The 14,689-nt window shown below is 41.7% G+C and overlaps 1 protein-coding gene and 1 pseudogene across 2 annotated transcripts in view; one reads left to right on the top strand and one right to left on the bottom strand.

Moving 5' to 3' along the window:
- LOC142858010 (zinc finger protein 124-like) overlaps positions 1-14,689 on the bottom strand; it is a 73,574-nt gene that overhangs the window by 26,910 nt on the left and 31,975 nt on the right. The window lies entirely within an intron of this gene.
- Positions 4,213-4,655, top strand: LOC142858013 (small ribosomal subunit protein eS27-like pseudogene; annotated as a pseudogene).

Here is a 14,689-nt window from a genome sequence, read left to right as displayed (position 1 = left end):
AAAAAAAAAAAAAAGCCAAAAAAATAATATATACAACCATTCAACAACAACAAAAGAAAATGAGTTCTATAACTACTCTGGGACTTTCTCAACTCCCATTAGCCTTCAGAAAGAAAACAGTGGTTACTGATCCAGCGAGCCTGTCTAGTGGAAACTATTTCACAGGCGCTACCACAATGGTTAGACAGATAAAGGAGACTGGGCAGGGGCGCACACCTTTAATCTCAGTACTTAGAGGTGGGGTGGGTGGATTTCTGTGAGTTTTTGGCCAATCTGATCTACTGAACAAGATCCAGGGCAGTCAGGGCTACACAGAAAAGCCTTGTCTCAAAAAAACCCAAAATACAAAATAAATTTTGTATAAAACCATGTATAGGCAATTCTCTCCGATTTGCAACATTGCTCCCTGTGTGGAAGCTTAAAGTCAGGAGACTTGTAAAGTCTATTTCACCCCTTTGGGAAAACAAGCCACTCCCCAAATTTTTAGAAGTGGCAAACAACTGCCAGAGAGGGGACCCTTGGTCCTTGGGAGCAGCCTGGGAGCCACACAGAGTGCTCAGGATACAGCTTTCACCTGTATTGAGATGGGTTTTCCCATGATGCTGCTGACCTGTAGTCATCCTCAGCCATACGCTTCTAATTATACCCAATAGACTCACTGGTTCACCAAGATGGACACCGGGGAAATTATTACTTTTGTTTGTCCTTGGGTTCCTATCTTGGGGTGAGCAGACCTCTGTGTCATATCTCTGTAGGAAAGTCTCACACAACACACTCAGCTACAGAATAAGAGCATGGCAGAAACAGTACGTATAGGAGGAGTGATCTCGAGTCTTGGCAATGGGCAGCAAAGCCTGCAAGTGAGGCTGAACAGATTAATGGTGAAGGGGACTCTGATACAGCTGCTCTTCCTCATGTGACACATGGCAGTGTGCCTTCTTCCTGTGGTGGAAGTTGCATGTGTCGTGAGATAGGCAGTGAGAACCATGAATAAGATGGAGCCAGTCTTCTGCTATGTGGCAGGAGTGGCGTACTTGCTTGATGAGTAGGGCCTGCCATATAAGCACACAGACTCTGGAATACTGGCAGTCTCCAAAGCAGCTGGTGAGAGACTACCAGCAAGCCGCCAGGAGGTTGCCTGACTGTTGCTTTGTGTAATAAAAAGTGTGTCCGAGGCTGCTCGGACTGAACATGCTGTGCAGGAGGAATTACACCATGGAGAGAACATGAGTTTGCTAGCCTCTGCATTAGCCTCTGATTTGGAAAAGAAAGTAGAAAAGACAGAGAATGGGAGAGGGATGTTGGCTCTTACAGTTGTCAAGCTATAAGGAAAAAAACATGGAAGTCAGATCAAACCTAAAAAGCCCTTTCTGGGACCCACAAGTTTGGAACTCATGAGAAGAGTCAGACAGTTAAGAGGAAAACACAGGGGAGAGTGACCAGGAAAGAAGTGAGAATCAGAGAAGAGCTACTCAATGCGAGACAGGACTGAGTTCCCTGCAGACTTAGGAAAGTTATTCAGAACAGCTCTTGAGGCCAGTGTGAAGCTTCAGTGCCTTTGCTGAACTCCTTAGCAGAACGAGACTTACGATGCAAGAAAAGCACTAAAGGATCTCAGAGATGGAGCTAAAGTGATCTGTAAAGTGGCAAGGCCACATAGAGGAGCTGAAAGAAGGACAAAGCAAAGAACAGGGTCTACCCCCATCACCTGAAGTAAATAAAGCAAGATTTGTGTGGAACAGGAGTTCCTCAAGAAAAATGCACAGAAAGTCAAATGCTAAGCTAGTGAACTTCTGGAAGGGTGCAATGCCTTAAAAATGGTTCACAGATAGCAAAAATGACAAGATAAAGCAAATGAAGAAAACTAAGTTGGTCCCCTAGATGTAAACTAAAGGCCCCACAGCATATATGTTTCTCAGCGTGAAAGTGGAAACTTCTCATGTAGCCAGAGGTTCACGGAACCACACATGACTGAGGGAGAGACCGTGGAAACAGACCCAGCTGCAGCTCAAGCCAAGTGTCTATCAGAGCCCTCAAGAGGCACAGTCCCAGATGGGCCAGCCAGGCAGGTCTAGAGGGCAGCCATTCTCCATTGGCCCTGAGCTACACCAATCAGTTAGACCAGCCATACCAAGCTCATAAGGATAGGAAAAGCATGAATGCCAGATGGAGATGATACAGTTGGCCTAAGAACAGGACAGGTGCTGTGAAATAATCCTTCTGTATACTGTGAAGATGTATTATTCTCATTGATTAATGAAGAACTTACTGGCCAGTAGCCAGGCTGGAAGTATAGGCAGGACAAACTAAGGATGCTGGAATGAAGAGCAGTCAGAGGAGCAGAAGCAAGATGAGCATCCCATACTGAGAAAAGATACCAAGCCCCATTTAGCAGAGTGTAGATAAGAAATGTGGGTTATTTAAATGTAAGCGTTAAAGCCGGGTGGTGGTGGCACACACCTTTAATCCCAGCACTCGAGGAGGCAGAGGCAGACAAATCTCTGTGAGTTCCAGGTCAGCTGGTCTACAAGAGCTAATTCCAGAACAGACTTCAAAGCCATAGAGAAACCCTATCTTGAACACACACACACACACACACACACAAATGTAAGAGCAGCCAGACAGTGGTGGCACAGACCTTTAATCCCATCACTCAGGAGGCAGAAACAGGCAGATCTGTAGACAAGCTTGGTCTACAGAGCGAATTCCGGGACAGTCAGGGCAACTTAGAGAAATGCTATATTGAAAAACAGAAGAATGAATGAATGAATGAATGAATGAAAATTAAAAGTCTTGGGTGGAAAGATTGTAACACACAGAGGGAGTTTGTTATGAGACTGTCTCCTAATAATATCAGAAGCTATGCTCATTTATGAGACTTTAGTCTCACCAACACGAACACCGAAACATGAGGTGAACAAAGACACCACCAATGGGCATGCCAAAGTGGATCAGAAAAGCCCAGGAAGCCGCTAACTCAAACAACTACAGATAACAGGAAATCTGGGCATGGAAAAGGTGGTCTTCCCCTGTGAAGAGCACACCAATTGGTTGTCCAGTGCCAAATGGTCAGCCTGAAAATACACACACAAGTAACAGTACATATTTGGGAATATATATGTTATATGCATGCAATAGCAATTAATGAAATATGAGGCCATGAATTTGAAGGAGAGCAGAAAGGGATATATTGAAGAAGGTTTGGAGGAAGGAAAGGAAAGGAATGTTGGAATTGTATTATAATCTCAAAAATAAAATTTAAAAAATATAATAAATAAAATACAGGTCTTTCCAAACATAAAATTTCTAGACCAACAAAAACTCAAGGAACTAATACAGCAAACTTTTTAAATACAAGCTTAATACATGAAGTCATCATTTTCCAGTATAACAGCAATGAACAATCGAATGGTTAACAATTTCACAGTGCATATACAGAACCACAGAGCAAAGGAGACACAAAGAAAAACATATAATAAATTTAACAAAGAGTTAAGCCATGCATGGTGGCATAGGTCTTTAACACCAGCACTCCAGAGGCAGAGGCAGGAAGATCTGTTAATTCAGTGCCCCCCTGGTCTACAGAATGAGTTCCAGAACAGTCAGGACTACATAGAGAGATCTAGTCTAAGACAGACAGACAGACAGACAGACAGACAGATAATTCAAGTAAGTCCACAAATCATGAGTTATGCAATGGTCTTGGTAAATAGAAGACAACATCAAGATGTTGCTTTCTGGGAGCTGCAGTCAGCTCAGGGGTTAAGATCACTTGTTTCTCTTCCATAGGATCTGAGTTCAATTCCCAGTACCCATATGAGGGCTCACAATCATCTGTAATACCAGTCAAGGGTGCCCTAATGCCCTCTTCTAGCCTCCAACAGTACTGTATGTATGTGGTTCACAAACATACATGCAGGCAAAACAACAAAACACACAAAAGATTAAAAAGAAATATCGATTCCCTCAATTAAACTATAAATTTAACACAATCCCAACAAGAATCCTAATATCTGTGTAACAGCAGAACATTTTGTGTGAATGCTATTCTAAAGGTTATATGTAAAGAGAAAAATTGTTCAACACAATTTTGAAGAAACAGTACATAAACAATACTATCTTTACACAAAATTTAATAATCATGATAGTGTACGAATATTTGAAAATAAGTCTATCTACAAAATAATACAAAAAAAACGAGATCCCCAGAAGTGGTAGCTGAGCACTCGCCAGCAAGCACCTCACCTCAGAGATCTGGAGCGTCGGTGCTGGCCGAGCGCCACCATGCCTCTGGCTAGCGACCTTTTACACCCTTCCTTGGAAGACGAAAAGAAAAAACATAAGAAGAAACGGATGGTTCAGAGCCCAAATTCTTACTTCATGGATGTGAAATATCCAGGCTGCTACAAGATTACTACAGTTTTCAGCCATGCTCAGACAGTGGTTCTTTGTGTAGGTTGTTCACCAGCGCTGTGCCAGCCCACAGGAGGAAAAGCCAGGCTCACAGAAGGCTGTTCATTTAGAAGAAAGCATCTATACATCTATACAAGTTCCTGAGTTTGCGTTTTTCACAGAAAGCCTTATCAAGTTTAGTGACTCAATGTAACTGTGTTTGATTTTATAAAGTATACAACAGTGATCTCCTATTTTGGTATCAGTTTTTCAATAAAGTTTTAATTATAGACCAAAAAAATGAAAGCAAATATACCATACAGTCCATTTTTGGGGTTTTTTTTAAACATTTATTTACTTTATTATGTATACAATATTCTCTCTGTGTGTACTTGCAGGCCATAATAGGGCACCAGACCTCTCATTACAGATGGTTGTGAGCCACCATGTGGTTGCTGGGAATTGAACTCAGGACCTTTGGAAGAGCAGTAAATGCTCTTAAACTCTGAGCCATCTCTCCAGCCCTGGGTTTTTTGTTTGTTTGTTTGTTTTTGTTTTTCAAGGCAGGGTTTCTGTGTATCTCTGGCTATCCTGGAGCTCACTTTGTGGACCAGGCTGGTCTCGAACTCACAGAGATCAGCCTGCCTCTGCCTCCCTAAGTGCTCAGATTAAAGATGTGAGCCACCGCTGTCTGGCTACAGTTAATTTTTTTTAAAAAAGCAAATGAGGGCTGGAGAGATGGCTCCGAGGTTAAGAACACAGACTGTTTTTACAGAGGTCCTGAGTTCAATACCCAGCACCCACATGGTGGCTCACAAACCATCTGTAACGGGATTTGGTGCCCTCTTCCGGCCTGCAGGGATTCATGCAGCCATAACACTGTATCCATAATTCATCCTTTTAAAAAAAAGAGCAAATGACAATGAGGAGACTATGATCTTCTTAAATATTATCCGACAACCTGGGCATCCATAAGAAAAAGATTTGAGTAGATTACAGTTTACAACTTCCACAAAATTAACTCAAAGTGGACTCTCCATCTAAATGTGAAGATAGCTCAGGGCACAGCGGGGCCTTCAATTTAGCAACCAAACTCCAGACACAGCACCAAATCCAAGGCTTGTGAGTGCTGTCACGGCACAAAAGGCGGACCGCCCCTGCGGCGCCCGGTGCTCTGCGCAGACGCAGCCGAGGGGCGGAGGTGCACAGCGGCAGCAGCAACGGCTGGAGGTCGGCAGCGGGCCGAGCTCTGCGGAGGGAAGGAGCCACCATAGCTGCCTCTCCTTCCCGTCTGGGGACAGCAGCCCCGCGCTCACCATGTCACAGCGTCCGAGTTCGCCTGCGCTTTCCTCACAGCTCCCAGGAGCAGCACGCACAGCGCAGCACGCGTACACACGGGGCCTCCCTCAGCCGTGGAGTTCAGTCCACAGCAAGGCGACCATACAGAACCCGCCTCTCGCTGCCCCACGACGCTTTTGATTGAACGGTGTGAGTTTAGAGATCCTGATTGGCCCAGCGTACTCCTGAGTGACAGCAAGAGCCAAAGTGTTGACCGGGCACAGTCCCTGCCCTGCACTGCCTTTTGCTCCTGCTGACTTGACCCTGCTCTAATCCTTGACAAGCTCAGAAGGCACTTCTAGTCTAACCAGCACCAGATGGTTCTTGTACACCATCCAGTTACCAACACAGTGACCAGTATAATTGTCCCTGTGCCTCAGACCTAGAAGGGCAACCAGCCCACCTTGGTTAGCCAGAGAGAGAGAGCTCAGAGGTTGAGCGCACTTGCTGATCTTCAGAGGACCACGTTCAGTTTTCAGAACCCACATCAGTTGGCAACTACAGCTCCGAGGTCTCCTCTGGCTTTGTTAGGGTTACTATGACCAAAGCAAATGAAGGGTTTGTTTAGTTTCCATATCCAGAATCACAATCCATGGAGGGGAGCCAAGGCAGAAACAGGACAGCGAGCTGATGCAGAGGCCATGGGAGGGGTGCTGCTTACTGGCTTGTTCGGCTTACTTTATTATAGGACCCAGTACCACCAGGCCAGGGGTAGTCCCACCTACAATGCCCTCAGCTTTCCTCTATGAATGATTAATTAAGAAAATACAGCCAGGAGGTAGTGGTACACGCTTTTAATCCCAGTACTTAGGAGGTAGAGGCAGGCGAGTTCAAGGCCATCCTGGTCTATAGAGCAAATTCCAGAATAGCCAAGGGTACACAGAGAAACAGAAAGAAGAAAGAAAATAAAAGAAAGGAGGGAGGGAGGGAGGGAGGGAGGGAGGGAGGGAGGGAGGGAGGGGAAGGGGAGAGAAGAGGAGAACAAAGAGATGAAAATACAAGTAAATGTCATTGAAGGTATGGTAGACACAGGTATGGATGTAACCATTTCACCAGAATATTGGCATCCAAATTGGTCTTTTCAGGATGTAAATGTTGAGTTTTTTTGGGATTGAAACTTTATCTCAGGTAAATCAGAGCATAAAATGGATTTAATGTATAGAGCCAGATGGACAGACAGGAATATTAAAACCATATGTGGGGGCTGGAGAGATGGCTCAGAGGTTAAGAGCACTGACTGCTCTTCCAGAGGTCCTGAGTTCAATTCCCAGCAACCACATGGTGGCTCACAGCCATCTATAATGAGATCTGGTGCCCTCTTCTGGCCTGCAAGCATACTTGGAAGGAATGCTGTATACATAATAAATAAATACAATTTAAAACCATATGTGGCTAACATAGCAATGAATTTGTAGGAATGTGATTTGTTACAGCAATGGAATACTCAGATTAATATTCCCACAATCTTAGAAAAAAACATAGATTAATGTATGTTTCTGAGAAACAATATTAGACAGTTTTATAAAGAATAATCACTGACCATTCAGGTTGTATAAGAACAGGGCACCAACAGCCCTACTTTTCAAACGGTTGACAGACAAACCTGTATGGGTGGAGCAATGGCCTTTAACAATGGAGAAGCTGCAGGCTTTAGAACAGCTGGTTCAGGAGCAACTAGATGCTCAGGATATTGAAGAACCAACCAGCCCTTGGAATTCTGTATTTTTTGTTAAAAAGAAACCTGGAAACTGAAGAATAGTAGCAGATCTAAGAGTTGTTAATAGGTGTTTCAGCCAATGGATTCTCTACAATCTGGCATTCTTTTGCTTTCTCTATTGCCTAAAGGATAACCTCTTATAGTTATTGATTTAAAAGACTTTTCTTCACTAGCCTTTACTAGAAAAAGACAGAAAAAAATTGCCTTCACAATGCCTACTTATAATAATTCTCACCCTGCTAAAAGATATCAATGGAAGATTCTCCCACAGGGAATGTTAAATAGCCCCACCCAGTGCCAATATTTTGTAAGTCAGCCATTGGAAATGATACATTGACGTGGGATGTCCTTCTGTATATGAGTTACTTTTATTGGTTGATGAATAAAGATTTTTCAGTCGATGGCTTGGCAGAGTAAAGCCAGGTGGGAAACCGAACAGAGATGTAGAGAGAGAGCAGGTGAAGTCAAGCAGACACCAGACAGTAGCCAAGGAAACAAGACATGAAGAAAATGAAGTAGCACCATGGTCACGTGGCAATACACAGACTAATAGAAATGGGTTAATTTAAGATGTAAGAGCTAGCTAAAAATACACCTGAGCCATCAGCCAAACAGCATTGTAATTAATATAGTTTCTGTGTGATTATTAGTGTCTGAGCAGCCAGGAAATGAAAGTGCAGTCTCCACCTACAATATGTAAGCAATTTCCTCAATCTGTAGATTACCATTGCATGGAACGCATTTTACTATTTGATTCCAGTGTAGATACTTTAGAAAGAATGTTTGAGGGGCTGGAGAGATGGCTCAGAGCTTAAGAGCACTGACTGCTCTTCCAGAGGTCCTGAGTTCAGTTCCCAGCAACCACATGGTGGCTCACAACCATCTGTAATGAGATCTGGTGCCCTCTTATGGCCTGCAGGGATACATGTAGACAGATACTGTATACATAATAAATAAATAAACCTTTTTTAAAAGGAAGAAAAAATGTTTGAAGAAGTAAAGAAAATTTTGCCTTGTTGGGGATTACAACAACTCCTGAAAAAATACAAAGATGAGGTCCTATTAATTATTTAGGCTGTAAAATAGGTTTACAAAAAATTTAGACCCCAAAAGGTGCAAATTAGGAGAGATAGATTGCAGACTCTTAATGACTTCCAAAGCTTGCTAGGAGACTTTCCTATCTATGGCCCATAATTGAGATAGAACCTGATGACCTGATTAATTTAAACAAAACCTTAGATGGTGACAAGGATTTAAATAGTCCCAGAGAATTATCAGCTGAAGCTTAGAATTGACTTTGATTGAAGAGAAATCACATAAGGCACATGTCATTCCTAAGGATCTGAAGCTTAGCAGCATTCTGGTCCTATTATCCTCCAAACAGTCTCCTACAAGAATTTTAATGTACAGGGAAGATAGTATCTTAGAATGGATCTTTTTACCACATAAACTGAGAAAAAAATTAAAAAGTTTTTTTTAATTCTAAAAGGAAAATTGAGACTTCATCAATTAGCAGGAATAGACCCTGTAGAAATTATAGTACCTTTTAATAATGAGGAAATTGACAAATTATGGGAAGGAAGTGAACCCTGGCAGAGAGCTTGTACTAATTTTTTGGGAGATATTAGCAACAACTATCCTAAAAACAAGAGATTCAATTTAAAAAGAAAACTAGCTGGATCCTCCTTTGCATTGTATGGGACACACCAATAACTGAAGCCCCTACATTCTATACTGATGCAAACAGATTAGGAAAGGCAGGTTACAAATCAGTAAATGAAAGTAAAGTGGAACAAAACCCTTATGATTCTGTCTAAAAGTCAGGATTACATGCTACTCTCATGGTACTTAGAGCTTTTAAAGAACCCCTCAATATAGCTACTGATTCACAATATGAAGAGAGTTCTTTTGCATACTGAATTTATACCAGATGGTATGGAATTGACTTCATTATTCAGTTGTAAAATATAATCAATAGGCATTATCCCATATACATAACACATATCTAATCACATATGGGTCTGCCAGGTTCGCTAGCACAAGGTAATGCAGAAATCGACTCAATTATTGATTGGAAATGTGCTGAAGAGCTGAATTTCATTTTTAAAAAGTCAATAGCAAAGGTTTTTTTTAAAAAAAAAAGGCTTTGCCATCACGTGGTAACAAACCAAGGACTTTATAAGGAAATGTTCTAGTTGTACTTTATACAACCAAACACCACTACCTACAGAGAATAACCCTAAGGAATAAAATTTTGCAAATGGATGTGTACCATTTTGTAGAATTTTTTTTTTTGGTTTGGTTTGGTTTTTCAAGACAGGGTTTCTCTGTAGCTTTTGGAGTCTGTCCTGGAACTAGCTCTTGTAGATCAAGCTGGCCTCGAACTCACAAAAATCCTCCTGCCTCTGCCTCCCAAGTGCTGGGATTAAAGGCATGCACCATCACCGCCCAGCCCAATACACCATTTCAATGGGCAGCTGCTTTGAGTTCAGAAAATGTTAATTCGATAATCACACATTTGCTAGAAATGTTTATTTCTGCTGTTCTCTACAGACATGTAATGCAAATGGCCTTTTTGTGTCCCCATCCAATTAAAGCTGGTGTTGGAGCTGTAGTGTGGCTCTCTCCTTCTCTAAACCCAAGCATGCTTAATAAAATGAAATACAAAATCTCTCTCATGTCAGAAGAGCCACTTGATATGGGACAGAAGAATAACAAAAATTTAAGGACTATTGCTACTAATAATTCTTTGGTTTTATATTGACCCCTTAACAGCTTTTAAGGTTAAGATGTATAAGATTTACATATATATTCATATATATTAAACATTTTGTCATGATATTAATGGCCATATAGAGTATTAACTAATTCTAGAAAGAAGTTTACTCTATCTTCCTGAATATGATTTCAGGTTTGATTCTCTATCAGTTTTCTACAATAAACTATGAGCATGCCTAAAGGTGACCTCAGGAAGTCTCCATAAGGAGGATGAGGCCCTGCTGTGGAGCTCCTCCCACTCCTTCAGCCAATAGCCTTTAAGGTAAGCCCACTTGGGCGTGGTCTCTTTTGCTTTAAAATGCAGCAGTAGCCTTTCTTTTCCTCTCTCTCTCTCTTCTCTCTCTCTCTCACTCACTCTCACTTCCAGCTCCTGCTTCTGGCTGCTAAACTCTGTTCCTGGTTGCACCGAGGGCTATTGTCTAGGACAGTGATCTGTAAGTTTTTCCCCTTAAATAAATAACCCTTTTATTAATCATAATTCCAAATGGATGTGGGATTGTTTTGTGACTTACATCTTCAAGGCCCCACAATAATGGCTCCTCCACCACTAAGCTGAAGAACACCACCTAAAGATCAGCTATGAACTACAAGTTGCTCAGAACCATTCTGAGGTAGCTAGCTAAGATGATCCAGCCTAACAGATTACTCTAATGAGGACTTGAGACAAAGCCCTGCACTTTCCCATTGTGCAGAAACTGGACAACAAATGATAAAGCTACCTCTCTAAATTTGACAATTAACCAAAATTTTCTTTTAGAATACCCTAAAGATGTCATCACCCCCAGAAAGCAAGAAGTAAATGTGAGACGATGACATCCACATTCCCAAGAGGTGGGGTGGGTGGTTTTTGGTCATTCAATTGGTTATGGACATTTGTCATTGTTTGGGAGGGTTGGTTACAAGTTGTTATTGGTATGGTCAGGAGCAAAATTGAACAAAGGAAATTAGATTCAGAGTTCTTGTTTTGAAAAGAAAAAATGGGGATGCAAATATGATAGGATAAAAGGGTAGAATCAACTTTGAAAAGAAAAAGGGGATGATATAGATAAGATAAAAAGGTAATTATTGAATATACTTTAGAAAGCAACTATTAGTTTAAATGCTTTACAGTGGATTGGAATTTTGTCGATCATATGCAAATTTCATATATAGATAATAATTTGAGATCAATTTTGTTAAAAACAGACTGCACATATATTGCTAATCTTATTCAAAATATTGTACCTATACAACTCGCTTACCAATGTAATGCAAATTTCTAGTCCTTGAAAGTTTTTATTAACAACTATTTATGGTAATAAGGAAATAAAGGTTAGTAATTAGTCGCCTATTTCAGTTGAACCTGTAGTCACAATAGGTATGTTTTCAATGTCAAACAGAAATGTATTACATAGGCAGGTCATATTCAGAGATCTACAGAATATGGCATTTAAAATGTCTTAATAGATTAGGTTCTTTTTTATTTACAACAATGAGACATGTCTGCTCCTGGCAGCGCAAATCTACTTCAGAGAAGATGATGGACATTGAAAAAACTCCACATGGAGTTTGCTTTCTTTTGGGGGTGGGGAGTGGAGGGGGTTTCAAGACAGGGTTTCTCTGTAACTTTGGTGCCTGCCCTGGAACTAGTTCTTGTAGACCAGGGTGGCCTCGAACTCACAGAGATCCGCCTGCCTCTGCCTCCGGAGTGCTGGGATTAAAGGTGTGTGCCACCACTGCCCAGCAAGGAGTTTGCTTTCTGTGCAGCAGAAGTCACTAGGCAAGAAAGTGCCCTTGCTTCAACTGCTGACACTATGCTATCCTAATGGGACAAGCAGGACACACAGCGAGTGACTGCAAACAAGGTGGGACATCCCTTCAAAACCACTGCTTCATAGAAAAGTCTGTCAGATATTCCAGGTCTACAGGCCAAAGATGGATGCCCCAACATTGCAGAGGAACTTTGGGTGACTGACCAGGCAATCAGCTGTTTCTGTCATTTGTCACAATTTTAGGAAGTCGCTTGCTCACTCATCCTGCTTACTCAATTAATGTTATTTCCTTCTTGAGTCTCTGAGGGAGTTGAAGACTAGACAGTTATAGTTTTCATTGTTTATGAGACTCAGAAAAGAATTTCACTAAAGAAATATAAAATATATAAGGTTGAGAGATAGCAAAAATTAGGTATCTTGGTGGTGGTGGTGCACACCTTTAATCCCAGCACTTGGGAGGCAAAGACAGGCAGATCTCTGAGTTCAAGGCCAGCCTGCTTGAGCTACTTTCAAGACAGACTCAAAAGCTACAGTGAAAGCCTGTCTCAAAACACCAGGGGGAAAAAAGCAAATTAGGTACAAGACTTTGGACTCATCAAGATAGAATAGAGTATTTTCTATGAAATTGTCAAATGTAACTGGCCTAGACATTGTTGATGTATTTATTGCCTGTATATACTGTATATAGTCATTGTACTTGTTGTATATAGTTTTTCTTATATTAGAGCCTCCTTTTTATTTTAGACAAAAAAGGGGGAAATATATCATTTATATTTTAATAAATAAAGCTTGCCTGAAGAACAGAGAGTAAAACAGCCACACTGGTCAATCATACAGGCCAGGCAGTAGTGGCAAACACATTTAATCCCAGTAGCCACAGTAGCCATAGAAGTCGGGCAGTAGAGTAGTAGTACATGCCTTTAATCCTAGCACTAGAGAGGAATATAAACCAGAATGAAACAGGAATTTACTCCCTTTCTGTCTGAGGATTTCTTGGAGGTAAGCAATCTCTAGTGGTTTGGCTGTTTTGCTTTTCTGATCTTCAGGTTGAACCCCAATATCTGTCTCTGTTTTTTTTAATATTTATTTATTTATTATGTATACAATATTCTGTCTGTGTGTATGCCTGCAGGCCAGAAGAGGGCACCAGACCCCATTACAGATGGTTGTGAGCCACCACGTGGTTGCTGGGAATTGAATTCAGGACCTTTGGAAGAGCAGGCAATGCTCTTAACCTCTGAGCCATCTCTCCAGCCCCACTGTCTCTGGGTTAATCAATCATGCAATCTCTCTCTCTCTCTCTCTCTCTCTCTCTCTCTCTCTCTCTCTCTCTCTCTCTCTCTCTCTCTCTCTCTCATATTTTTTGAAACAGTTTCTCTGTATAACCCCGGCTGTCCTGGAACTTACTCTGTAGACCAGGCTGGCCTAAAACTAAAACACAGAGATCCACCTGCCTCTGCCTCCCAAATGCTGGGATTAAAGGTGTGCACCACTGAGTGTTGAATTTGGTAATGCTTAAGTCTCCCATGCAGGGCTGGAGAGATGGCTCAGAGGTTAAGAGCATCGCCTGCTCTTCCAAAGGTCCTGAGTTCAATTCCCAGCAACCACATGGTGGCTCACAACCATCTGTAATGAGGTCTGGTGCCCTCTTCTGGCCTGTAGACATACACACAGACAGATTATTGTATACATAATAAATAAATAAATAAATATTAAAAAAAAGTCTCCCATGCAGCTGGTATTCTTCCTGACAGCTAAAGAAAAAGACAGCTCTGAACACACAATAAGAAATGATTAGCCAGATGGTGAGGGTGCTTGCCTTAATCCCAGCACACTCAGGAGGCAGAGGTGGGCAGATCTCTATGAGTTTGAGACTAGTCTGGTCTACAGAGCGAGTTCCAGGACAGGCTCCGAAACACGGGGAAACAACAACAACAAAAAGTCTCCCATGTGCTATTAGTTGTGGCAGCATAGAAGCTGCAGGATTTAGAGAGGCTGAGAAATGGCGCCATGTGAGAACCAAACCTAAATTCTCTCCAAGAGCAGCCAGTGCTCTTAACTACTCCCTTCCCTTTCAGCACAAACCTTGGCTTAAAAATTAAATTTCCTGATGCTTTTTCTTTAAAAATTATGTAAAACTGTATTTTTTATTTCTTTTTTTCCTACTTGTTCTTTTTCATTGTAGGTCTACATTAAGAACCATCACTAGCTGGATGGTGGTGGCTCACGCCTTTAATCCCAGCACTTGGGAGGCAGAGACAGACAGATTTCTGTGAGTTCTAGGCCCACCTGGTCTACAAGAGCTAGTTCCAGGAGAAGCTAAAAGCTACAGAAAAACCTTGTCTCAAAAAAAAAACCCATCACTAATAATCACAGAACAGAGTCAATATTACCATTTTGGGCCAGGCATGGTGGCACATCCCAGAATTCTGGAGGCAGAGACAGGCGGATCTCTGAATTTGAGGCCAGCCTGGTTTACAGAGTTAGTTCCAGGGCTACACAGACAAAAAATATTTTTCATGTAGTTCTGAAGATTTAGTAACTACATAACAAGGTCAATGTTATGTCTTGAAACCTCCTCTACCAACAAAATTAGTTTTAATTTAGTTTCAGGAAAAATTTAGGACAAGGGCAGAAAGCAGTCACATTCTTTGCCAATATATCACATGAACAGTCTCTCGAGCTGGGTGGTGGTGGCGCACTCCTTTAATCC

The sequence above is a fragment of the Microtus pennsylvanicus genome, chromosome 9, assembly GCF_037038515.1.
Source record: "Microtus pennsylvanicus isolate mMicPen1 chromosome 9, mMicPen1.hap1, whole genome shotgun sequence".
Lineage (NCBI taxonomy): Eukaryota > Metazoa > Chordata > Mammalia > Rodentia > Cricetidae > Microtus > Microtus pennsylvanicus.
The sequence above is the reverse complement of the archived record's forward strand: the minus strand, read 5'-3'. Positions and strand labels throughout refer to the sequence as shown.